At 43.1% G+C, this 27,309-nt stretch overlaps 1 protein-coding gene across 11 annotated transcripts in view; it reads left to right on the top strand.

Annotated features, from left to right (window-relative positions):
* The window catches only part of LOC128329305 (uncharacterized), a 262,592-nt gene that overhangs the window by 38,405 nt on the left and 196,878 nt on the right, over positions 1–27,309 (top strand). For 6 of the 11 annotated variants that reach the window (XR_008309611.1, XR_008309612.1, XR_008309610.1 and 3 more), the window contains exon 2: positions 7,163–7,313. The exons of 1 other annotated variant lie outside the window; for it this stretch is intronic. The gene's annotated coding sequence lies outside the window, so the exon portion shown is untranslated. Of the gene's footprint in view, positions 1–3,256; positions 3,310–4,435; positions 4,496–7,162; positions 7,314–24,348; positions 24,445–27,309 lie in introns of those variants that run through there. 4 more of the 11 variants (XM_053260238.1, XR_008309613.1, XM_053260239.1 and 1 more) reach the window with 4 other exon arrangements.

Raw genomic sequence — 27,309 nt, 5'->3', positions numbered from 1 at the left:
TTGTTGGTCTGGCTTTGCCTAAGAGGCAGGCTCCTAGCACCTCTTGCTCCAAAGAGTGTTTAAAAAGTCAAAAGAGGTTGTTTAAGAAGGAAGAAGCTAAGCTATGTATGTGAGACAGCAATTCAATTATTTTTTGTGTACATCTACCTAGTGTGTAATTATAAAAAAAAATATGTTCAAAGTAACAGCAAAAGGGTACATGTTTGAGACTAGTTAATTGATGCATTTGACTAAGGCAAAACAATATAGGTGACATCAACATGGTAAACATTCTGTATGAGGAAGTAAAGGATTAGCTTCCAGCTTGTCTCCTAGGAGTTAATCATTTCACTCATAGTTGAGTGAGGCCTTGCATCAGCGTTTCTCTGAGCTGAACATTGCTTTTGGAAATAGGTTCTGAAACTGAGTTCTGAACCAAATTCTGGGTCCAGTCCACTATCTTTGACCACGCTGGCCATAACAATATACTGAAATATACTGTATATACTATCAGTGTTCCCTCTAAGGCATGTGTGAGCGCGCGCTCACACATTTTTTGATGTCCGCTCAGAATTTTAGATCCCGCTCAGGTTTAATCAGGAAGGTCCCACTCTGAATGCTTGTGTGCTCACACTGTCTTGATACTGCTGCCCAGAACAAAACTCATTCCACACACAGATGAAAAAAATTAGAGAGAACACTGTAGACTATATGCTTTGGCCATTCTCAAGAATGTGTGCTCCATAACCAAAAGATCATAACCATCCGCATGCCAGATATGAGCAACATCTGTAGTTCTTGGGGGCCACTCACCTCTGAAGTTGATGGACCAGGTACTGGAAAGTGTGTTTTGTTGCACAATATGACTCCTTCATAGGTGGTGCCAACTTTAATATGGATTAGGTCCATGTACACAAGGGTTGTGTTGTGTGGCAATGTATACTTCAGACCCACCCTGGAGAACAGAATGGTTCTGGTTCCCAAGAATACACAAGTTGGACTAGGGATGTGCAGAACCGGTTCAATAGTGAACTAGACCACCACAAATTGGTTCAGTGTGATTGGTTTGATCGCAAACCGCTTCAAACCTCTTTGAGCTGGCTTGTCAAACCGACTGGTCCAGCTGATCAGTTTGACCAAACCAGTTTGAATACCCACGGTTCGGTCCATGCACAGTCATCCATGCACAGCCTAAATTGGACACTTGTGCTATAGGGATTGTTACAATTCTGAAATGTGTAAGGGTGAGGTATGCCAAATTAGAGTTAAATGTTGAAAGCTGCATTGAGCCTATGGCGGAGGGGTGGGAAGGTGAATTATACATGTACAGAAACAATGTGATCAATAATCATTTTCCATTAGAATTAGACATGATTAATTCCTCTCCAAGCGTATTTTGATATCCCAACCTTGTGATTTTCCTGTTTTGCAAGGACAAAAATTCCACACGTTTGCCAATGCCACTTTAGCAGTTTTGCTTTCCCATGAGCCCTCTTGTCAATATGTCTTCCATACATACACCTACCTATGTTAGTAGTGCTACTGAAGAATTAAGGATATTCTTATATATGCGGTTGGTTTCATTTTCTGTGTCTGTGATATTAAAATCTTAATATCACAATGTACAGTGTGATAGAATGTACAGTGATATTAAATTTTTGAAAAAAATTCTGTCCACATTAGCAACGTTCTCCCAAGGACACAAATAGCACATGCTGCTGATCTAAATATCTGCAATTTCCCCATTCCACCAGTCCTCGCTCTCTCACTACACATGTCCACCCATTATCTGCTGGAAAAATCTGGCTTTCCTCAAAGCTTGTTGGCAAAATAACAAATTGAGTTTTGAACTCTGATTCCTCTAATAAGGAAACACCTTGCCCTTTAATTGCTTTTCTGAGTGAGATTGTAAGCAAAGTAAAGGGCAGTATGGTATTGCTGTGTAGAAAAGTGGCCTGAAATAAATGCCAGGATGAGAGTAGTTTAACAGGAGTCCTTTAACTGGAGTTTAACAGGATGGAAAGTGATTTCTGGCTTGTGAATTGACTTAAGGCTACTTCCACATGCACTTACTATGCTGAACTTCCAAGAATGTATATTATTATTATTTATTATTGCTTGTTTACACAGTCAGACAGGTGTTATTGACTGGTTTGTTTTATTCAGACATCGAGTCCTTCCCAAGGACCTGGGATGGCTGAATTTTATTGTCAGTTGTTATAGATATTGTCGCAGAATATAGGCTGTTCCCAGTAAAGCTGCTTTTTGTAACTGGCTGATGGTGATTTCTGTGGACCCTATGGTGCCACAGAAATCACCATCAGCCAATTACAAAAAGCAGCTTTATTATTATTATTATTATTATTATTATTATTATTATTATTAAAACTTTTATTCCGCCCTTCCAAAAGGCTCAGGGCGGTTTACATTAAAACACCATTAAAATCAATTAATCATTAAAACAAAAATTATAAAACATAAAACAATAATTAACAATTAAAAACATCATAAAACAACAATTAAATATTCAGAACTATTTAAAAACAAATTTTAAAAAGCTGAAAAAGCCTGGTTGAAGAGGTGTGTTTTCAGGTGTTTTCTGAAAATTGCGAGAGATGGGGAGGATCGTATCTCAGCAGGGAGCGCATTCCACAATCTCGGGGCAGCAGCCGAGAAGGCCCGTCTCTGTGTAGCCACCAAACGAGTTGGTGGCAACTGGAGATGGACCTCCTCAAATGACCTCAACGGCCGGTGGGGCTCATAGCGAAGAAGACGCTCTATATGCACTGCAGTACCAAGGATTCATAGAAGTGAATGGGAAGATCACTTCTATGGTTAAAGTAATATGCCACTGAAAGGGTGTAATACTTTAAAGTGCAATCCTAAGGACACATACTAGGGAGCAAATCCCACTGAGCTCAATAGACTTACTTCTGAGTAAGCATGCTTAGGATTGCACTGTAAGCCTACAATCCTAAATGCAGTCACCTAGAGGTAAGCCCCATTGAACAAAATGTGATTTACTTTCAAGTAAACAAGTGTAGGCTTGTGCTTCACCATGTCTATCAAGTGCTACATACTTTGATGTAGGAAGTGCCCATGCAAAACCACCCCAAGTGATTACTTGGGTTGAACAAGGCTGGTATAAGTGGCATGTATTGTATTATTTGTCAAAGTTAACAAATGTTTCACTGTGTACAATGAATATGAAAAGCCGCTCGGAAACTGCACTCCTTTAGCCTTACACGTACTTGGGATTTGTTTTCACACCCTAAAGGTCTGTTTCATTGTAAAGATACGGTTTGGGAACACATGGTCCTTGGGAAAACGGTATGTCTAAGAAATAATCGTCATAATTATTTGTGAGCTCTGACTTAGTTTGGACTGTTTTTGGTGTGCATTTATTCCTCTTTTATTATAAAAAGATAGGGCCACTGTCAAAAATGGCATCCCTGTTTTAAGACTCCCCCTCCCTCTCCATATAGTAACATCTAACCATGTTGTCTCCTCCTCCTCCTCCTCCTCTTGCTCTTCTGCTGCTGCTTCATTTCCCCATCCTCCTTCCATCATCTGATGTTGTCAGGAGATGTTATATATTGCCAGGAGACTTATATATGTGATGTTGTCAGGAGATGTTATATATTACAGAGCAGGAGAATTCAAAATGGGGATGCCATTTTAAGCAGTATCTCTGTGTCTTTTGTAACATCTAGTGCAGGTCTTGACAAATTTTCCTTGGATCTAGGAGCCAGACAAAAAATTTAGAAGCCAACAATGGACATATGACAAAATTACTGGACTTAGTGGGTGGGGGTGGAGTTAATGGGCTCCTCTTTATCCCCTTTACAATTAACATACTTAGAACAGAAACATGGGTGGCTGGGAGAAAAAAAAGTTTATTAAATAACTCTACCTCCTGAGTCCTGAATAGCCTAATCTAAGTGCTAGGGTTATATTTCTAAGCACCCTGGTTCCCTGGCACCTGTGATTTATCAAGGCCTGATCTATTGTCACATCCTTTCTATATGTTTGAGTGAAATGTTTTGAGTTTTTGTCAGGGTCCAGTCTAAATTCCTTAGGGCCATCTTTTCAACCCCCTGCTGTGTGTCAAATGCTAAGTTGCATTTGTCAAGCTTGGCGTCCTGTGCCTGGACTTATATCTTCAGCTTTTGGTTGAAATTGATTTATTCCCTTTCTAGCCTAGTTCCCCTAATTTTTAAGGATGAACATCCCTCTGATTGGATGTATCTAATTACTGAAAAGCTAAAATCATATGGGCTGTCAATGAAATATCTTCTCCCTCTGGACTGTGATAAAGCTATGGTGATCCTTAAGAGGCCTATTATTGATATGGAATGCCAGACAGATTTAAGCCAGGCACCAGACCTCACAAGACTTGGAGCCACCAAGCCCTCACAAAAATCAGCTAAATACCTGTATTACCTGATATATCCAGCACACAGAAGAGCTCTGACATTGCCTCGGTTGGATGTGCTGCCCTCTGCAGTACTAGAGGGTAAGTATAGGAGAGTTCCTTATTTGGGGAGACTGTGCCCTTGTGGAAATGGGAATATTGAGAAGGTTGGCCATGTGCTTCTGTATTGTTCTTTCTACCATGAGTTGCATTCCAAATATATTCTTAGATACCCTGACAATTTGGATGAATTTTATATAAACTTATTTCTTTCTGATAAACACACTTATGTCTCGCACACAGTAGCCAAATTCTGCACAGCTGCGATTAAAATTTGCTCATGGTGTGTCAGAAATGGTCAGTTTTAATCATCCCTCCTTTTTCTTTTTAATTTTGTTTTATCCATTTTTAAAAATGTCAATCTTCTATGTAACTGATTTTTATATGTATATGCATGTATGTGTTTATACTGATATCTACCCTCAGGGTAGGTTTTTTAAATTAAAAATTATTATTATTTCTTGTTTACGCAGTCAGACAGGTGTTATTGACTGGTTTGTTTTATCCAGACATCGAGTCCTTCCCAAGGACCTGGGATGGCTGAATTTTATTGTCAGTTGTTATAGATATCGTCACAGAATATAGGCTGTTCCCAGTAAAGCTGCTTTTTGTAATTGGCTGATGGTGATTTCTGTGGCCCCTATGGTGTTGAGGTGCTCTTCAAGGTCTTTTGGGACTGCACCCAGGGCGCCAATGACCACTGGGATTATTTTGGTCTTTTTCTGCCACAGCCTTTCAATTTCAATTTGTAGATCTTTGTATTTGGTGATTTTTTCTATTTCTTTTTCTTCTATTCTGCTATCCCCTGGTATTGCTATGTCAATTATTTTGAGTTGTTTTTCTTTCTTCTCAACTACAGTTATATCTGGTGTATTGTGTGGCAGATGTTTGTCTGTTTGTTATTATTTGTTATTATAGTTTGTCTGTTTGTTGTTGTTATTGTTGTTGTTGTTGTTGTTGTTGTTGTTGTTGTTATTATTATTATTATTATGTGCTGTACCAAAAGAACTTGAACACCATCTTGACACGTTGGGCATCGATAAAATTACAGCACATCAACTATAGAAGGGCACACTACTCAGGACAGCATGAATACTGTGATGGTATCTTAAATTTTTCTTTAGTTATCCTAGACCTTTGGAAAGGGCCTGATAATTAAAGTACCAAATCCAATCAATAACATCTGGTAGACTGTGTAAATAGCATCATAATAAAAAAAATTACCAAGTGTACCCAGATATACAATACATAGTACCCCATACGCACAAAACGTGGCTTCAGATATTGCACGTGTCTAGCTAAAGCCATCCTTTGTTGCCATTCCAGTGAAATGAATATCTGACCATATTATTGCGTGCTCCTCCATCACTGACTGAAAACATTTGAGGAGCAAAATAAGTGCAGGTCAAGATTTATGGTGCTTTAACAGGAGTCTGTGCAAGGAGGCTTACACAGCTTCTACCTGCATTACTCTTTGATCTAACCAATGCTATCAGCCCTGTCACTTTCATAACTCGTAGCATTTGGGCTCATAATTTTTACAGCAAGCTGCTGTTTAATCTAAGAAATGAAGCTGTTGGCTAAAAAGGCTGTCTTCAGTCAATTCTCACCCCTAGTGCTTTCCCATTCCCAAAGTGTTTCTGAGTTGCTGCTGAAGCAGTGCTGATGAAAATGGTTTGAGCACATTGGCACTAAAACCACCTGAGCCTTTTCACCATCTGCTCAGGGGAAACAATTTTGGAGGCCACAGCCATGAGCAATGGGCTTATTTTGTCATAATGGAGGTCAGAAAGAAGCCACTGTACACACATGTTCAAAGCAGCATGTTCATACATTTGTTCAGAAATGGATATGTTTTACCAGACCCTGTATTTCAAAGTGGTTTTTTTGAGATTTGGATTTATTATGCAAATATATGCATAATATGTAATTCTGCACATATGTCAGAATTAGCTCTTGCACCAAACCCCTAAATTGCTTTTTGAACCCAGGGAACGCTTAAAAGTAGCATGAGAGCTACCTGAAGAAAGCTGCTTATAGAGGAATGCTTCAAATACCTTCAGTGCACATGCCCCATTCTGAATAATGTTTTCAAGCTGCAGGCTTAAACATACTAAGTATTTGATCTTATACACTAAACACTTAAAATCGGGCTGAAAATATTCAGGAAACAGAGTAAACAATATTACATAAATAGCATTTTCATCCACATTTTACATCTATTTCCAAAAATGCTGGAAATATTATCCGTATGGACACAAAACTGGAGCACCTGTGTGCAACAAGGAAGTTCCAGCTGACTTGGGGTAACCCATAAATATGTCAGTTCCACAAAAATCTGAAGGAAAAACCCCCTAAAGGGGTAACCTTCCAAACTGGAGGAGCAGAATGTTTGTGGATTCAAAGGGCAGTTAACAGACAACCAGGTGGGTGGAACTAATGGAACTCAGTGGTGAGGAGAGGAGGGAAGGAGGGCTTGAACAAAAAGAGTGGGAAATTTCTCATCTTGAAAAATACTCCCTCAAAACAGTCGCTTCTGCTTCTGAGGGGGAAAGTGCCTAAAGCTTTCATCATAGGCTTAGGTAACACATGTACACTAGGAATGTACTGCAACATTTCTTGCAGGTCCATACTTGTATATAATTTGCGCATATATTATGCTTATTTTAAATGTCAATTATTTAGATTTATTATTACTAATTATTGCAGGATTTAGTAGTACTGGAGCAACACTACTCTTGAAATAAGAGACAAGTGGATGATGGAATGGCGACATTAAAGAAGAAGAAGAAGAAGAAGAACAACAACAGCAACAGCAGCAGCAGCAGCAGCAACAACAACAACAACTCAGGAATACTTGGTGAGCAGGAGAGGTTTTGTAAAACCAATGGAGAAAGGTGCAAGAGCTTTTTGCAATACAGCCTAATACAATAAGGTTCTCACAACATAGCCTCCAGAAAGAGGTATATATGCTTTGAGAGGCATGACTGAAATGAATGTGGCCAATGACATTTCCTTATCCCATCAAAGTGTGTGTGTGTTCCTCCTTTGAAGCTTCATTGGGATAAAGATGGATCTTCAGAGAGAATGGAAAGTATATTGGCCATATAATTTTTGATTATTTGACTGTTCAACTAATTATCTTTCAACACTGTCTTCTGCGTTCCTTCACAAGCAATCAGACCTTTGTGGCCATGTATTAAAGGCCAAATAAATTTTACAGAAAGTGCATATTATTCCATTAATGGATTTCTTTATATTTCCTATGTATTTTGCAATGAAATAAGCATATAGCATTTTTAGAGATATGACTGAAGATTTATGTACTCTTAATGGATTGAGATTATTTCTGCGGATAATATAAATATCCTAAAAATTTAATGAAGCTATAAAGACATTAATTAGACTACTGGAACTGGAATTATCAGCTCAGATGCTTCAGAGTGATAAAGAGACTGGTGATATTTCACGGTTTCTTGTTTTTTAGTAAACAGTGTTTTGTGCAATTGATATGTGGAAGAGAGGGGGATTTATTCTGTTTTCCACCCTGGTGACCAGACTGTGACTGCTGCCGTGCCTTTGCCACTCTTAGTCTTACCCTTACTCTTACTCTTACTCTTACTCTTACTCTTATTTCGATTTCTATACCGCCCTTCCAAAAATGGCTCAGGGCGGTTTACACAGAGAAATAACAAACAAATAAGATGGAACCCTGTCCCCAAAGGGCTCACAATCTAAAAAGAAACATAAAATAGACACCAGCAACAGTCACTGGAGGGGTACTGTGCTGGGGTGCATAAATAAAGAGAAACACCATGTTAAAAGGTGCCTCTTTGCCAAATTAACAGAGGTTTTAGATAATAGTAATAGTTTTAGATAATAGTAATTTAGATAATAGTTTTAGACAACTATTACCATCCCAACACATCTGGGCCATGCCTACCTAATGCAGCAGCGATATAGGAAGATGCTGAAAGGCATCATCTCATACTCTACCAAAGACAACCACAGGGCTCTGTGGTTGCCTGGAGGTTTTTCACACATGGCTCTATGCCTCAGGGTATCTGAAGGGCAAATCTGCTTCGCAGCAAATTCGAGGCATTTTAATTAGAGGGATTAAATGAGGGATTTAGAGGGATTATGTGCTGATTGCATAGCCATCAGCACCTCCATCAACACCTTTGGAGAAAGCAGAAGCCCTGGAGTTTTTTTCAAAAGCTGCTGGAAATAGAGGATTTTTTTACCCCGGAAATAACTCGGGCTAAGACAGAATTGCAGCCTCCCTTCGGAGAAAAACAAAGCATGTCTGTTCTGGTTCCTGATAGCCCACAGGGAGGTCGGGTTAAATCCAGCGAATATGTGGACTGGCACACTCCAATCAGGAGTGGATTTGGGGGGAAAGCCCTGTCTGTAAAACCTCCAGGACACCGACTTGACGGCACCATTTACCTTTTACCTAATCCTCTGATCACTGCTGTAGTACATACCACAGTACGTTCTTCATATCTAAGATATTGTATTCCCTCCTATAATTTCTTCATGGTGCTATAGTTCCTTTATAAGTAATAGGCTAAATTCAAGTTGGCATTTCAGATTCTGTTGAAGGCCATGGATAAATGACTCAATATATCTATGGGTGGCTTCACACATCACACCAAACCAGAGGTTCAGTGGAACCTCTGGTTCTTGGAGCACTCTGGTTCTTGGAGCAAGCCCAACTTCTGGTGTTGAGAAGGCTAGGCCGACACTGGACATGACATGCCAACTTGCCAATGCTGACACATCTTGCCCTACTTGTGGTATGAACCCCAACATCTGTAGCCTAGATTGGAAGTGTGGGACAAATGTCGAATTCTGTACTACAAGTAGGACAGGATATGCTGACTGGTTTTGCACTATGGGAGGAGAGCTGGTCTTGTGGTAGCAAGCATGAATTGTCCCCTTTGCTAATCAGAGTCCACCCTGGTTTGCATTTGAATGGGAGACATGTGTGAGCACTGTAGGACATTCGCCTCGGGATGGGGCTGCTCTGGGTAGAGCATCTGCATGCAGAAGATTCTAAGTTCCCTCTCTGGCATCTCCAAGATAAGGCTGAAAGAAACTCCTGCCTGCAACCTTGGAGAAGCAGCTGCCAGTCTGTGTAGACAGTACTGAGCTAGATGGACAAATGGTCTGACTCCGTAGAAGGCAGCTTCCTTTGTTCCTATAACACCCAATGTCAGCATAGCCTTCCCAACATCGGAAGCCGGGCTTATGTGCATGCTGCGGGAACTGGAGGCTCCACCTAACCTCTAGTTTGGTATACATGTGAAGCCACCCTATGTCATAGCTTATTTCTGCATTAGCCGTGTTCTCTGGAATTGCCATCCTTTTCTCTCTCACTTTTTATGGAGTATCCAGGTGATGTCATCATCAGATCGTTGCAGTCCAGTGTTTTCAGTGTTGTCCACGTTATCTGTTTCTAGCCTGATCCGTGGCACTCCCTGCAGGGCATGGGCTGGTTGGTCAAAGGCTCTTCCGAAATGGCCCTTTGACCATTTGCTAAGTAGAATCATAGAGTTGGAGGAGGCTTTGTAGGCCATCCAGCCCAACCTCTGCTTAGTGCAGGAAATCCGGAGCTACCACATCCCCAACTGTGCAGGCTGTGCAGACTCTGCTTGAAGACCTCTAGCAAGGAAGAGCCCACCCACACTCCCAAATGGGTCCCTGCTTTTGCCATTAAGAGGTTTCTCCTAATTTTCAACTAAAAACCTACCCTTCTGAAACTTAAGCCCATTAAATCCAGTCCTGCCTTCTTGGGCAGCAGAGAACAAGCCTTTGCCCTTTTCTGAGAAAGCCCTTCAAGTATTTGAGGAGTGCAATCATGTCTCCACCACCTTAAGTGGCGCGGCGGGGAAATGCTTGACTAACAAACAGAAGGTTGCTGGTTCGAATCCTCACTGGTACTATATCAGGCAGCAGTGATGTGGGAAGATGCTGAAAGGCATCATCTCATACTGTGCAGGAGGAGGCAATGGTAAACCTCTCCTGTATTCTACCAAAGAAAACCACAGGGCTCTGTGGGCACCAGGAGTCAAAATTGACTTGTTGGCAAACTTTACCTTTATCATGTCTCCCCCTCAGTCCCCTCTTGTCCAGACTAAACATATCCTGATTCTCACACAGAGAATGATCACAGTTAAAGAGTTCTGTTTTAATGGTTTTACATTGTGAACTGCCCAGGGACTTTTTTGTAGGAGGCAGTATATAAATGTACTAACTAACTGTGGGGATGTGCATGAGCTGTTCGTGCAGGCACAGGCAGGGTGGGGAGCGGCTTCTTTAAGAAGGAGGTATGGAGGTCCTTACCTACTCCGCTGTTGCCCCCCACTTTTCCGGGTGTAGCGCTATTCCTTGCAGCCTGTGCATGTGCCATCGGTACACACATTGCCACCATGCATTTGTGGTCAGCATGGTCGGCACACACGTGGTCAGCATGCACATGGCCACACATTGTGTGGCAACACCATGCTGATCACACAAATGGTTACTGTGCATGAAAGGTGTCCATGTGTGTACCGACGCCACGTGTGCAGGCTGCAGGAAACAGTGTCACAGCCATACATAGCCTGGAAAAGCAGCAGGGCAGTAGCGCAGCAGGTAAGGACCTGTTTACCTCCTTAAGGGAACTGCTGCCTGCCTTGCCAAACCAGTTTGGCTGCGGGTGCCCTAGCTGGTTCGGCACTTCCCAAAGGAGGTACCATACTGGCGTGTGCAGATCCCTAGTTAGCTGCAATTGGTGAGCCCCATGCATTCCCATGGAGTGTGTCGTGAGAACCCAGAATTTCCAGGCAATCCCAGTTAAATCACTGCAGTTGCATTTAACTAGATTTGCTAACCAGGATTTGATTAGGCATCAGTGATCCCAGTTAAATGCTGGGGTTATTTTAATTCTTTCACGATGAATTGTTCTTAAATGTTTTAAAACACTTCTGTGAAAATGTTTTGTTTGTTTTTATATTGTAATTTGGATTGTGTACTCTGCCTAGAGATGTATATATCAGGAGGTATATAAATATGATAAAATAAATAAATAAATAAATTCTGGTTAACCACAGTGATTGAACTGGGATTGTCCAGAAATTCCGAGTTCTCATGACACGCTCACTGGGAGTGTGTGGGGCTTGCTGATTGCGATTAACTCTTTAACCATGATCATTCTCATCGTGAGAATGTGGCCCCCAGCTTCTTACAACCTTTTCTCATGGAGTTGTTTGCCAGATTCCTGACCATGTTGCCCGGAATTTTGGGCAGCCTCTGAATTTTGACTCCTCCACCTGGCTGCTGAAATCACCTTTTTTTCACCCTAATTTCAAATCTTACACCCGGTTTGCCCGGATTCCTCTAGAGTTGGCTGGGAGCTGAGAAAGCAGCCCGCTCCCGTATGCCCTGCTGCTTCTGTGTGCTTTGCGCCTGCTCAGTCGCAGGAATACGAGCTGGGGGGAGGAGCAGGGCTGGGAGCGACTGCCCTTTCTTTTCCCAGCAGCAGCTGTGTGTGCAGCATACCCTTCACCCTCTTCTTCAGGCAGCATAACTCTCCCATCCTGGCTGGGGTGGGGGGCATATGCTGGAGGTGTCTTTGCAGAAACCTCTTCTGCGCTCTTGGTTTGCGGGATGAGGCAGGCGATGAGTTAAAGGGAGTGGCATTTCCCAGAGAGGCACAGCTTTGTTTTCCCTACCAGTATCATCCCTGTCAGGGAACTTGGTGAGTGCAAAGTGCACTGATTTAAAAGAATAGAGTATTCAAGCTTATTATTTCAAAGGTTTCAAAGTTCACCCCTTGTCCCCTTCTCAAACTTTATTCCTGGCAAATTGTGTTAATCACAAAAAGCCAGAACTGAACTGGCCAGCAAAAAGTGTGTGTGTGTGGTGGGGGGAGTGTAAATGGCTTTTATATATTTAAACTGTAAAAGCCTTTTTGGTTTGTTTTATTATTCTAAACTGCCTAGAGACTTCAGTAGTGGCGGGCAGTATATAGATCTGTCAAATAAAAGAAGTAAGTAGGTAAGTAAGTAAATAAATAAATAAATGCAAATTAGTTGCGGCATAGTTTGCATAATATGCAAATTATACTGCCCGGATTTGGGAAGCTTGAATATGGCAACCTGTTCAATTTGTTTACATCCTTCTTAAAGTGTGACACCCAAAACTGGATGCAGTATCCCAGATGACAGTCGACTAGAGTAGAAATAAAGTGGGATTTAAGGGGTATAGGAAAAAGACTTTGCCATTGTAAAGATATATTTTAGATTCCCATAAATATGGTTTAAAGGAATAACATACTTTCCTAAGGACATACCCATTAACTGGAGTAATGTGATCTCTTTATCTTTCTTACTGATACATTTTAAAAATGGAGAAAAAAGTCAATGTATTAAATACTTCAGAATCTGACTGAGATCCCAGATCCCCTTCTTAACCGTACTCTCAGTGATGTCACCTCAATAAAACTGCAGAAGAGCATGGGATCACACACTAATTACTTAGATGGCTGGGACTGAATGGCTGTTTGTTGCAGCTTGGCATCCACATGAAACTAGAGGTTGTTTGCCAACAAACTCCTGTGGTCTTGCAACTGGCAATTATGCAATGGGCTGGCTGCCACACAGGACTGGACCTGTGGAGGAGTGGACTTGTGTGGATGTGGACAGGCTATTACTTTGCTCAGTGCGGGATAGGGCCAGGTGCAGGAACATTGCCTTCATCCTGCCCCCAAGACTCCATCAAGAGTTCCTACTGCAGACATTCCCTGATAGTTCAGTAGGGCGCACCAAACATCGTGGCAGCTTCAGGACAGTCGACACCATCAAGGACAACTGGGGTGGGCATCGATGACAGATTGTGTCTGGAAGTGCCCAAAGTGTCCAGAAGTGCCATGCATGTGCGCATGCGTTGCATGTGTGACATGCGTCCACCCACGATGCACGCACAGCACTTCCGGTCAGTGAAACAATGGGGTGGCAAGGAGGTACGCTGCCGCCCTGCTGGAATATTTATACACAGAGCGCGGAGGGGGATGCATGGTGATGGGTGGGGGGAGTAAGAGTACCTTCATCCATCCTTAAAGTGCTAACCCTAACTTTGTCCTTGTTTTAAATCGAACTGAATATGATGCATAAATGAATGGGCTGTTATACCCCATATGAGGGGGCAGGAGAGTGAACAGAGTAACGTTATAACTTGTGTGAGGTAAACCATCAGCCTTCCTTGGGCCCTGACCCTGCGTATGTATTCCAGTCTTTTTTCCCTTTTGCTCATATGCAAATATTGAGTCAACTTTCTATGCAAGAACAACCATGACACAAAATCCAATGTGGATGACCCCGAATCCAATCAGAAACCCTGCATAAAGATAAAAGGTCTTGCCAATGAGAAGTGAACTTGCTAAACTACACCTTTCAATGAATTTGGACAAAACTGAAAAATGTTGTTGATATCAGATCCTTAGGCTGATTACTGAAGTGTTCGATTTTTCAGCATGTCAATTCATCACTGTCTACCTGGTTATATTTAACACTTTCTCCTGTTTCCAGTGCATCTGCTGAGATAGGCAATCTCTGTCACATGATATCTGCTTCACAAGAAGGTCAATAGACCACTGTGGGGGTCCAGGCTTTTTGCTCCCAAGCTGCCTTTGATTCTAGGATTCTGCTGACAGCAGATGGAGCCTTTGTGTCTTATGGCATCTAAAATATTAATAAGATTGGTATGTTTATTGTTCAACTGGTTTCGTATGCCCTTTTTGGTGCACTGGAATCATCCAGACAATCAATGCAGAACAAGTATTTTTAAAAACATCTGTTGTGTACGGCAGACAATACTCAAATGCTCTGCTGAATACATCAGAATATATTTCCTGTTGACATAGTAAAAATGGTGCTCCATATCTGAAATATATCCTAGGAATAATTATATTTATGAGGACTCAATTTGCTTAAAATATTGCATGTATGTTCAAGTGTTTTGGTTCTGATGATCGAGTATAGCCAAGAGGTACAGCAAACAAGGAGTGTAGTTCTCAGGAGGTAAGCATAAAATTCACTTTTTATGCTGCCCTGTGTATGCCTGGTATTACTACTACTACTACTACTACTACTACTACTACTACTACTACTACTTTCTATATGAACTCCCTGCTAATAGCAGAGCAAAGAATCAGGATATGCTCCCTGCCATATGTAAAACTCATTTTAAACAACCTGTAACTCCCATCATACCCAGCCACATGGCCAATAAGCAGGGATGATGGGAGTTAGAAGCCTCAGGTTGCCCAGCCCCATGTTATACTGTAAAGCAAAATATGGCTACCTTACAATTGGATTACATTGTGGCATGGATGTCTCCACATACTGGCCCACCATATTGAAAGGACTGACAGCCCTTGAATCTGTACAGGTGCTTACTAAGCATGACCAGAAATTGATCTAGAATCGGCTGGTTTATTTATTTAAAATATTTATACCCCACCCCCCCCAGTACCCTACTGCTCGGGGCGGCTCACAACTTTTATAAAACAGTTACAATGTAAAATCAGACAGATAACATTAGCCAAATTAAGTTAATCTGATAGGAAGTGGGTCCTTTCCACTGGGAAGAGCCATTAAGCTAATATTTGCAGGGGAAGAATGGCAGTTCAGTCCCTAAATAGCAAAGCAAAACCAGTTTGGTGTGGAAGCAGCCAAGCAAGAGGTCTGGAGACAGTCCTTTAAGTTTGAAGAACAATAAGGATTTATTTAGGAGTTACAAAAGGAATGTGAAAAAGCCTGCAGCTTAATTTCGGTTGTAGCTCATGGCTGAAGAGAGACACCAAAACAAACAGCCATCTCTGGAGAGACAAAATAGAGACTAAACTGGAAGAATAAAGAGGGGAGGAGTCCAGCACTTTTATCCTTGACCCAACCCCCCAACCCCCAGTGGTCACTATGAGACATTGCAGCTGAGAGCTGATGCTGCCAGGGTCCTAGCTCCAACAATATTCACAGTTTACCAGGAAGAGAATGTCACCTTGCCTCTCTGCAGCTAACTCGTGCATCTACCACCAGAAACAGAGACTAAAGAGCCAAGCTATATGTTCAGTGAAATCACATAGAAGAATCCATATGCATATCCATCACTTCAGGCCTGGATAGAATAGCTAGCACACAAGGAGCCCTGCCAGAGGGCGATTTGATTTTGGAAGGGCAGGTGTGTTCATTTACATATCTCCCAGATTTACGTTGAAGTCCCTGCAAGCTATCGGGGAGCTCCCCATATGTGATTCAGGTTTTTTCCGTTGTGTATTGGAACTTAGCCCGATTTATGTCCAGGGTTAAAAATGCCACTCTTTGTCTCAGGTTTTTGGGCAAATTTGAATTATCTAATATGCCCCATAACTCACAGTGTTTCACCCCTCTTAATCCTGCTGTCTGGGAAAGGCCCAGAAAGAGGGACACATATAACGCTGACTGCATGTTTTGTGCATGCAAAGTAGAACATTCAAAAAAATGCAGTGAAGTTGTGCAGTCCTAAAACAGCTATTTTGTAGAACATCTAAATCAATGCTGATTGCTAGGGGACCTGTTAACCCTTGAGGGACAATGAACCATCTAATGATGGGGCAACAAGGGAAGAAGTTGCTATTCCTTTCTTCTGGACCTGTCAGAAGCTGCCTCGCTTGAGGCTGAGAACCAAATATTCTATATATAGTGGCCCTGTACGGCAGACCATTGAACTGCAAGAGCCTTGCCAAAATGTAGATCATGCAAGCCTTTAACTGATTTGCAGCCAGAGCAGGAAGGATGATAAAGACTATGTTTGGACTAAGGTTTTGCCATGATAACAAACTCTCCTTGCTTGTTGTGGCTGCTAATCCTGATTAGTCTGCTTGGTTTCTTCAACCTCTGCCTTTGGCTCTGACTTCTGGCCTATCTTCTGACCCTGACTGCTTGCTAATCTTGATCCTTGGCTTTGACTCATCCTGGCTACTGGTCTGTGTGCTTGATAGGGGTGTGCGCAGAACCAGCTAGTCTGGTTCGGTCTGAGTCCAAACTGGACCCAAAGTGGACCGGGCCAGTTTGGTCCAGCACCCCCTTTGGTTTGGTCCGGTGGGGAGGTGCGTGAGCTTTAAAATAATAATAATAATATTTTTTTAAAAAAGCTTATGCCTTCCGGGGGAGTTTTCTGAGGTGGCGGCGGAGGGGGTGTTGCAGAGGTTCCCCCTCCCCCGCCAGCATCCCATTTGTTCAAAACTGGTCTGTTCAGGCATTCTTCAGTCAGTTCGGGCTTTCCCCCAAGTGTGGTGGCCATTTCGGAGGTTGCCATGCCTGACCAACGGGCCTCTGTGTGACCTGGGTCATGCCAGGGGAAAGGCCTGAACTAGCTGAAGAACACCCAAATGGGCCAGTTTAGGATGAATGGGAGGCCAGCGGGGGGAAGGACCATGGACCCCTCCATGGACCCCCCAACACTTCAGTGAACCCCCCCAGAGGGGCTAAGTTTAGGGAATCTTTTTAAAAACGTGAACCCCCTGAATGGGGCGGGGGTCTGGTTTGGGGTCGGACTGAACAGGGGTTGGTTCGGTTTGACCCCGAACTGTTGAACCAAACCAGTTCGACATCAAACCTGTTTGTACATCCCTAGTGCTTGATTTGAACTTTGGCTCTGTCTCTGACCTACAGCTTACTGATTGAGCCTGGCTCTTGGTTTGTCCAGAGGCGTATCTAGGGAAAATAGCGCCTAGGGCAAACACTGAAATTGCGCCCCCTGTCCAAGCATCTGACACCCATCTTTCAGATAACTTTACCATAATATCAGCTCAAAAATACAGGTCAGGCTCATTAATCTTTTAATATTTCAAAAACTATTTTAGCAGTGGACTTAGCCAGACCAAAAAATGCTGGAAAACTACAAATTTCAGTATGCTGGGGCTCATGAAATACCCAAATACTATGTGGAGGTGTACTTGGAAAACTAAACAGAAGTGCCTGTCTAATTCTCTACTATGTATTGTAGCATCACCATTACATAAGTTTTAAAAATAAATGGAGAATTGGGCTTTTCCCAGATACTCTGTAAATAATTAAAGGATATGCAGAGTAAACTGTGTCACTGCTTGGAATATATTCTAGTCTTTCAGAAAGACAGTTAAAATGAGAGAAAGAGAGCAAGAAACTCCCAGTGAGCCTTAATATTAAGGATTTCACACTGATTCAAAGACAAATTCACCATTAATAGCCATATTAGCAAGACATCACAATTAACTCACTTATCACTAGAAGCAAAGTAAGAGCAAATGAATACAATCCTAGCTCATAAGTATCAGCTCAGTATTCACAAGCCCTGATTCTCTGTACATAGTGCCAATCTGAATATGTGTACAGTGACTTATATTATATATATATATATATATATATATATATATATATATATATATATATATATATATTTTTATATTTTTATATTTTTATATTTTTATATTTTTATATTTATATATATTTACCTGTAGCCACTTTGGGGGGCTTCCTAAAGGCTGGGGGGTTTGCAAAGGTTCCTCCTCCCCCCACTGGCCTCTAGGGCCTCGCAGAGATCATTTGAGCATGTGCAGTGGCCATTTTAAAAAATCTTTTTTTTAAAAAAGGCCACTGAAAACAAAATGGCCACCGTGCATGCTCAAATGGCCTCTGCAAGGCCTGGCATGACCTAGGACCTCACAGAGGCCATTTGAGCATGCACAGTGGCCATTTTGTATTTGGCAGCCATTTTTTTTAAAAAAAAAATAATTTTACAAAATGGCGCCCCCCTTCAAGTGGCGCCCAGGGCACGTGCCCTGCCTGCCCTACCCCTAGATATGCCCCTGGGTTTGTCCACCTGGTTTTTAACCCCTGGCTTTTACTCTGAGCTCTCTCATGCATTGTTTCCTGCATCTGGTTTCTGGCCTGTCTGCTTGGCACTCCTGGTGCCAGCTTTGGGCCTTGCATTATTCAGAGGAAGCTGTCCATAGCCCAGTCCTGACAGGGTCTCACAAAGGCATTCTAGGGTGGTCTAAGCCCATCATTGCAGATACATAAAAGGGGACAAGGGCCAACCATTTGAATGTTCTTGCTCACAACATAAATTCCCTACAGTGATGCTTACTAATCCTTCAAAAATAAATCAAAAAGAATATTGCTGTCAGAGTTAAACATTAACATCTGCTTAACTCTGTCTGTCTCTATAAGCCAGTTCAGATGGTACTTTAGCATCCCATGTGATTAGAAAGGGGGTGCACCAAGAGTGCATCTGTCATGACATCTTCCATGGACATCCCAACGCGGCACACCCTTTGACTGCCTGAGGAGGGCTTTCATCCAAATGGCCCCCCTGCACATGCTCCAAATGCTTGTTTAAACAAGTTTTGGAGCGTGTATGTAGATCACTATTCTTCATTGAGAGGAAGGCAAGAAAGGAGGCGCCCAGGCCAGGGAGCTCTTGTCCCCACCTCCTGAAAAGACCAACAGCCTGAGACAACGTTTTATTAATCTTCTGTAATTTGCTTCTTTTAATATTGTAAATCGCTTTGGGTGCCTTTGTCAAGGCAGAAAAGCAGTATAAAAATGTAGCAAATAAATAATATAAATAAATAATTGTGGGGCCTAGGGTCTCGTGGCGGCCCCCATCACTAACTGATGCATAAGACGCATAAGTGTTTCCCCCTGACTAATTGTTAATTGGGCCTGTGTAGCTTCAGCCAAAGCTGAATACTCTGCACAGTCCCCCTGGCACCATGTAGAGGTGACCATTCCCACTGTGCAGCGATGCATTTTGTCCAGCACCAGTGGGGTTCCTTTAAGGAACCCTGTCTGGGAAAGCTGCTAGAGTTCTTAAGAGAGTGCCCCAGGTACTTAAAGGACCTTCCCAGTACTGAGAAAAGTGCAGTACTGTGCAGAGCTGAGCCCGGTGAGAAACGGCTCTTACACTGAAGAATTGAAAAACAGTGAAGATAATAATAAATAATAATAAACTTTATTTGTTAGCTGCCCTATAACAAATTGTTCTCTAGGCAGCTCACGATTCAACATTAAAACATGAAATAAAAACAAACACATTAAATTAAAACAGACCAAAAGTGGCGGGTGGGGGGAGACAATATAAAATACAATATAAAGCAATTTTAAAACTTTTAAAATCAGTTAAAATAAAATTTAAAAGGCCCAAGTGAACAAAAAGCATCTAAAAGAACAAAGTAATGAAGGCCAGGTGAACCTCACTGGGAACCCTGCGGAACTCCAAAGCATAACTTCCAAGGGGTTGATCAGTAATCTCCCAGCACCACTTTGGGAATGGGCCTCAAGGTATGAGTGGAACCACCTCCAAGCAGTGGAACCAACGAGTGGAACCACCTCCTGCTTGCAACCTTGGAGAAGCCACTGCCAGTCTATGTAGACAATACTGAGCTAGATGGACCAATGGTCTGACTTGGTATATGGCAGCTGCATATGTTCCTATGTTCCTAAGCAGAGTCTCCCACCAGTGATCACTGGTGCAGAGAGTCCATTTGGATGAACAGTAATCTTTCCTCCCCAAAAAGGGATGTATCGGAAGGGCATTGGGATTTCTGTGTAGGACGTCCCAATAGCATGTTCTTGGTGTGTTCCTTTCCTAATTGTGTGGGCCAGCAAGGTATTATCCAAAATGGCCCAGTGTGACTTTAGATGACGATTTTATAAATAACACACAGCCTTTTGTTGTAGAGTAATACAGAGGGGAATGCTCCTTCCCCTTCCATTTTTAGACTCTGTGATTAAAGTGCACTGTACTGCTGTGTTGTACCAATTAAAATAACTACTGTCTATTTGGCAGTTCTTTAATGGGAAATGAAATTCACTTTAAAGTGTATATCATGCCAATACATATATCATATGGTACACAATTGAGATCATTTTAAAGGACAGTACTTGTATTAGTTCATATTCTCTTGCTCTAGCCTGGTGATGAGCATCAATTTTGTTAATTAAGAATTTTAAGCTCTGTAAATTTATAGCACAATTATGCTTTACTTCATACATAGAATGAAGGTCTTTACCCTACTCCTACTATTAACAAAATGTCCACTTATATTATTTGCTGACGGTTCCAAAGGCCGATGAATTTTTTGTGAAGAGTAACCATTTGTTCCTTGCTTGCTGTATATCAGCTGTTTGTCAGCAAAACACAACAGTGAAGAGTTTTGACTTAAATCTTTTTTTCTTTTTTTTTGGTTAAAGAAAAGCCAATTCATCAGGTAGGAAAAGAATGCTGCTCACCATCTCAAGTCCTGCCAGAGACAAATGGCTGTAAAAATTTAAAATCAATCATTAACAGATTAGCTGTTGGTCCAAAGCAAATAGCAATCAGCTTATTAGGCATCAGGCAGTGTGAGATAAAGGGGAAGAGTTATTGAAAATGAGGATGTTTGCTGCGGCTATGCTGATGGAGCAAAACAGGAATAGGCTCTTTCTTTGTTGCCCTAATTACAAGTGGAAAATAACCTGGAGTGCTGGACGAGTCAAATTCTTGGTTGAATGGAATGCAGCATGGGGCTGATGCTCTACGTCATGGCTTGATTTATCTTGGTTAGCCCTGATATTTGCTCCAGTTTTCTCCTCCTCCTCCTCCTCCTCCTCCTCCTCCTCTGTGAGGCCTGGTTCCGCTTACCTGATGCACCCCAGACTCCCAGCAGGGAGGCCAGTAGGACTCTTGTGTCAGCAGAGAATGTAGGGCAAGGCTTTAGATGTGCTCACACCAAGAGAAGTTCAGAATGAATTAAAATGCTATTTAAATCTCTGGAGTGTGGACTCTGGGAGTGATTGTGCTGATTGTAGTCATTGCCTGCTGAGATAATGGGACTCATCATATGCTCAGAGGCATGTGTTACTGAATTCTCATTAAACATTGCTGTAGCACTCATCCCTAGCTTTTGCTGTTGCCACCAGTCTATGCAGGAGGACCAAGCCAAATTGTGTTTCCATGGTTATAATTTTACAAGCCAGAACAATAGCTCAGACTGGACTAGAGATGTGTGGACTGGCTCAAGGTTGAGCTGGTTCGCCATTGAACCGGGCCTGTTTGATGGCTCACCCTCGAGCCAAACAGAGCCTGGTTCGGTTCGGATCGACTTCCTGCCAAACTCCCTGGGCCGGTTCGGGGGTTCTAAATGTGAAGATTTATTTTTTTAAAAAACACACACACTCTGTGTTGGGTCCGGGTCGTCATGGCAGCACCCCTCCCCCCAAGGCAACCAGATGACCCAGACCTGGCGGTAAGGGTTTTTAAATTTATTTTAAAAACCCACATTTAGAACCGGCTAGCTGAGCCAGGGGGTGTATGGATGTGTGAAAAACTGAACATGCCTAGTCTGGTTCAAGTCCGGTGCGGACTTGAACCGAACAGGGCCAACCAGTTTTGTGCACACCCCTAGACTGGACATCAGATCTCATGCCCTCATGGTGTAAACAACATGGGCCATCAAATGTCCTCTTTTTGGAGCTCATTTGGAGCTACCATATCCATAACTATTCTGTAAACCAAAATCTCCCCCCTCCTTTCTCTAGGCATAATATCAGGATCTTACCAGTTGAGATCTTGTGCAGGAAAACCTTGATTAGAAAAGATAGTTTTTGTTCCTTTTGCAGAAGCAATAATATTGATTTGTCTTAGGATGTAGCTACATTTCCTCAAACCTTCATATCAGCTGTACATTGGTTACATGCTGATGTACAACTGATGCATGTTTGTTTATCTGCACCACCCATGCATACCATTGCTACTACAATGGTAGTGAAAATTTGCATTAAGAGCAGCTTTAGGGGTTGCCCCAGACCCATTGCTGATGAAGTCCATCAGAGGATGGCTCATCCCTTAATAACCTAAACAGAACAAACAGCCCATCTATTCTGATTAAGTCACAGTTGGTAATTTGTGAACTCAGCTCTTACAACTGTGTAAGAAAGCAGCAAATAGGTGTTGCCTGGACCTTCTTTCAGGATCAAGGTACCTGAACAGGGATGTAAGTTGTTGCAGGGTAAGATACGTTTACCTTGGGAAGCAAGCTGGAGGACTGCAACAAAGACAAATAAGTCTGCAAAGTTGTATAGCAATGTGTACAGCCATGGAACAGCACTTGGGGCTGCTCCAGGTGAATCACCCCTTTACTTGCCTTCCAAAACCTTGTTGGAGTGCATGTAGAGGGCCGATGCAGATGAGCGCCCCCTCTGGTGATTAAAGGATGTGCCAAGAGTACGTGGCAAGAATGCGCTGCTTGTTCTAGGGTAGAGGAGTGAATGAATGAGGCTTTTTAACACAATAGTGGTCTTTAAAAATAATTAATCCAAGCTATAGGATCATAATATATCACTACGGTATTGTCTGACACTCTGTATGTTCCAGTCTTGTGGAAGGGGGAACGGGAAGTATTTTTGTGGAAGTGCCTGCTACCCCTTGGAGTCATCCCTGCAAGAACAGGAAGGATGGGCAGGGATTGGTCATACAAGGCTGGAGCAAAAAAGAAAAAGAAAAAAAAGGTGAGGGGTGCTTAATGAGGCTGTTGGAGGCATGTGGTTTGCAAAAGTGAGCTACTAGTGGTTCCCAATACAAGTCTCCAGCTCACTTCCCACAGGACTCCGCTCCGAGTTCTGCTGTGCCTGGAGGTCTTGCAAGGCAAGAAAGGAAGGTAGACTGTGGTTGCAGGATGTCATGCTGAAGGTGTCTGTGAGAAGGCTGAAGGTAAAAATAGGCCTCTTGTAAGTCTTGAAGCTAGAGGATATTTGTTGCATTCCAAGATTAAACAAGGGGATCTGTGGGTTGTAGAATGCTGAACAAGGTGGACTTTTCTGATCTTATGTTCCTATAGCTTATATAGAGGTATATGTTCTCTGTTCATATCTGCATCTATTTCTTTCATTTTCTCTTTCCATTCTTTCTACCACCTCCAGGAAACATCATTTTCCTTTTGTGATCCCTCTTCCATATTTTTGTCTGTTCCTGTTACCCTTCTACACCACTGTTGTCCAAGAAATCAGGGCCAAGCCTGCTTAGCACCAGCAGAACGGTGTCATGTACCTCCTAGATAATCTGCAGTCCCTTGGAGCTGCTGTCTTTGATTCCTCTTCTGATTCTCTCCCCAGTTCCTTTTTTGTCTCCCTGTCTCCCACTCTTTATCCTACTCCCTTCTGTTCACATCTCCCCCCCCCCGCCTTGTGTTTGCCTTGCTTATTAAGGCTGAATGTTTTCATTTATGTAAATGAACTTTTCCTCATGTTGCAGCTGTTAGATGCACAATCCCAGTTCTGCTGAGCTGGTCCTTCTGGGGCAAAGTGGGTGATTGACATGAGGCTTGCTTCTGGCAGAGTCTAATCCAGAAATGGGACTTGGGTTCACAAACTGCTGGAACAGCAACTCTTGCACTGGGGAGGGAAACCACGGCAGTAATTACGCAAACGTTTCTCACAGAGAAGGCAAGGATTACATGTTCTGATAGTGTTATGGGAGAGAGAACAAAGCTCATGCAGCAGCTCATATTTTCAGGTATGAAATAAAACACAGGCCTTTGAACACAGTCACTTGGGAAATCCTTCTGTATGTGCTCCAATGCGATGAGAGTGCGAGCAGTGTTTCCCAACTAGTGTGGTTGGGAAACACTCAGTAGAGTGCCTCAATGACACTGGCTAGTGTGACTCTGAGTCAGCTCCAAAAGTGTGGAGTTTAAACTCCCCACTGGTCAAGCTGATTTGCCCCATAATGCACTGCAGGGAGTGCATTCCACGGTTTAGACATGGCTGCAGAGAGGGCCCGATCCAGTCGAGAATGTAGATTGTGAAACTGGGATCTTTCTTTTAATCATCATTAATTGAACACATTTGCAGACTTACTGATTAGAATGAGTGGATCTGCTGCCTGGGTGCAATCCAGAGCGAAGGAGAAAAGTTGGCAAGCTTGATGGAGTGTTTCAGCAGCACTGGAGAAGGGTGAGAACACAGTCTGGGAAAAGCTGGTTTTTTTAGATAGGGGGGCAGGGGGAAGGAGAGAACATAAGAACAGCCCCGCTAGATCAGGCTCAAGGCCTATTTAGTCCAGTATCCTGTTTCACACAGTGGGTCACCAGATGCCTCCGAGAGGCTTGCCCCCTCTCCTCCCATTGTTCCCCTGCAACTGGTATTTAGTGGCATCTTGCCTCTGAGGCTGGAGGTGGCCTATAGCCACCAGACTAGTAGCCACTGATAGACCTGTCCTCCATGACTTTGTCTAAGCCCCTTTTAAAGCCATCCAAGCTAGTGGCCATCACCACATTCTGTGGCAGAAAATTCCATAAGTTAATTATGCACTGTGTGAAGAAGTACTTCCTTTTGTCGGTCCTAAATTTCCCAACCTTCAGTTTCATGGGATGACTCCGGTTCTAGTGTTGTGAGAGAGGGAGAAAGATTTCTCCCTGTCTACTCTCTCTACACCATGCTTAATTTTATACACCTCTATCATGTCTCCCTGTAGTCGCCTCTTTTTCAAACTAAAGAACCCCAGATGTTGTATCCTTGCCTCATAAGGAAGGTGCTTCAGAGAAAGGAAAACTTCATAAAATGATACATTAAACCATGGGTTGCCAACCTGTAGTACTCCAGATGCTGCTGCACTAAAACTCCCATAAATTGTAGCTGGGGATCTTGGGAGTTGTCATTCAGCAACATCTGGAGTACCACAGGTTGGGAACCCCTGCATCATCATCATCATCATCATCATCATGTTATATCCTTCTCTTCCTCCAAGGAGCCCAGAGCAGTGTACTACACACTTTCTCCTCACAACAACCCTGTGAAGTAGGTTAGGCTGAGAGAGAAGTGACTGGCCCAGAGTCACCCAGCAAGTATCCTGGCTGAATGGGGGTTTGAACTCGGGTCTCCCCTTCCTAGTCCAGCACTCTAACCACTACACCATGCTGACATTAGACAATCAGGGGTGGAGGACCTATTAAGATGGTCCGCCCAAGAAGGCTGTTGGATCCAGTAGGATTCCAAAAAGCCTTGGAGGGTTTTGACGTTGGTCCTGCCAGCGATTCTGTCGATGCCCTGGTGGGAACCTGGAATAGGGAACTCACCAGGGCAGTAGACATGATCGCTCCTAAGCGTTCCTTCTGATCTGCTTTAAAAGTGGCCCCTTGGTATACAGAGGAGTTATGGGGTCTGAAGCAGCAAGGTAGGTGGCTGGAGCGCAAGTGGAGGAGAACTCAGCTTGAATGTGACAGGACACAGCATAGAGCCCATTTGAAGGTTTATGCAGAGGAGGTGCGTGCGGCAAAGAAACCACAATTCTGGGCTACGTGCATTGCTTCTGCGGGTTCGCGTCCAGCAGAGCTGTCCCGGGTTGTGAGGAGTTTGATTCAGGCTCCTTCCAACTCGAACCACTCCCTGGGGACTTTGTTCTACTGTGATGCTTTTAATGGGTTCTTTGTGGACAAAATCTCTTGTATTCGGGCCGACTTGGACTCCACTGTTTCTGCAGAGTCTATTAAGGTGGTGTCCAGCAATCCCTCTTGCAGTATTAGATTACCACTTGTTCTCTGGATCCTTGCCCGACTTGGCTACTTTTATCTAGCAGGGAGATTGTTGGAGATGGCTTAGTTAATATCATTAACTCATTGCTGAGGGATGGTAGGATCTGCCTCCTTGTTTGAAGGAGGCAATGATAAGACCACTAATAATCTCTGGATGGGGCGGTTTATAAATGTAATAAATAAATAAATAATCAGAGCTTTCAAGTTGCTAGCAAAATATTGAGGGGCGGGGGTGTCCACTGTTTGCTAGGGATTCTCGGAAACTAGCCTAGAAGCTAGAAATGATGCTGTGGGCACTGTGGCAGTGTGAGTAATAGCAAGCTTGTTCTCATTCCAAATGCAGGCAGAGGCCTCTGCTTTAATCCATGGGAAAGGAAACTGGAGATGCAGGGCATGGATGCCTTTGCCCACAACAATCAGTAACACAGATGCTAACAAGAGGATCTCGGTTTCCTCAGTAGTCTCTTGGAGCATGCCCAGGCGTTATCTTCTCTCTCCCTCTCTGCCCCTTCCTAGGACTTTGAATGGTAAGGATGCAAGCATGACTTGTCCCCTTAGCTAAGCAGGGTCTGCCCTGGTTACATATGAAAGCGAGACTACATGTGTGAGCAGCGGCGGAGCAAGACCACTGGTGGCTCGTGTGCGGCCGCAGCAGCCGCCTCCGCTAACCCCACCCCCCGTGTCTGACGTCAGACACGGGGGGCGTGGTCTGGCTCCCAAACGGAGCCTTGAGGCTCTACTCCTGCTAACTGGGCAAAGAGGCACCTTTTACCATGGTGATTCTCTTGATTTAGCAGGGGAAGAGTAACTGGCCCTATCCACCGCCAGCACATTACCTCCAGTGACTGTTGCTGGTGTGTGTCTTATGTTTCTTTTTAGAATGTGAGCCCTTTGGGGACAGGGTTCCATCTTATTTATTTATTGTTTCTCTTTGTAAACCGCCCTGAACTATTTTTGGAAGGGTGGTATAGAAATCGCAATAATAATAATAATAATAATAATAATAATTGAGGCTCCGTTCGGGAGTTGCAGTTTAACTACCGAAGGGGCTGTACGGCCCCTTTGGCAGTTAAACAAAGGCTCGAGCTGCTTTTGCAGCGCAGCCCAGGAGCAGCTCTTCCCTGCAAAAGGCAGGGAAGAGCCCCTCCTGGGCTGCATTGCGAAAGCAGCGCCACTCTTTTAACTCCTGAAGGAGCCGCGCGGCCCCTTCAGGAGCTAGTTAGGCTGGCGCTGCCTTATTTATTCATTCATTCATTCATTCATTTGATTTTTATACCACCCT

Source organism: Hemicordylus capensis, chromosome 6, assembly GCF_027244095.1.
Source record: "Hemicordylus capensis ecotype Gifberg chromosome 6, rHemCap1.1.pri, whole genome shotgun sequence".
Taxonomy (NCBI): Eukaryota; Metazoa; Chordata; class Lepidosauria; order Squamata; family Cordylidae; genus Hemicordylus; species Hemicordylus capensis.
This window is presented reverse-complemented; position numbering and strand designations above follow the sequence as displayed.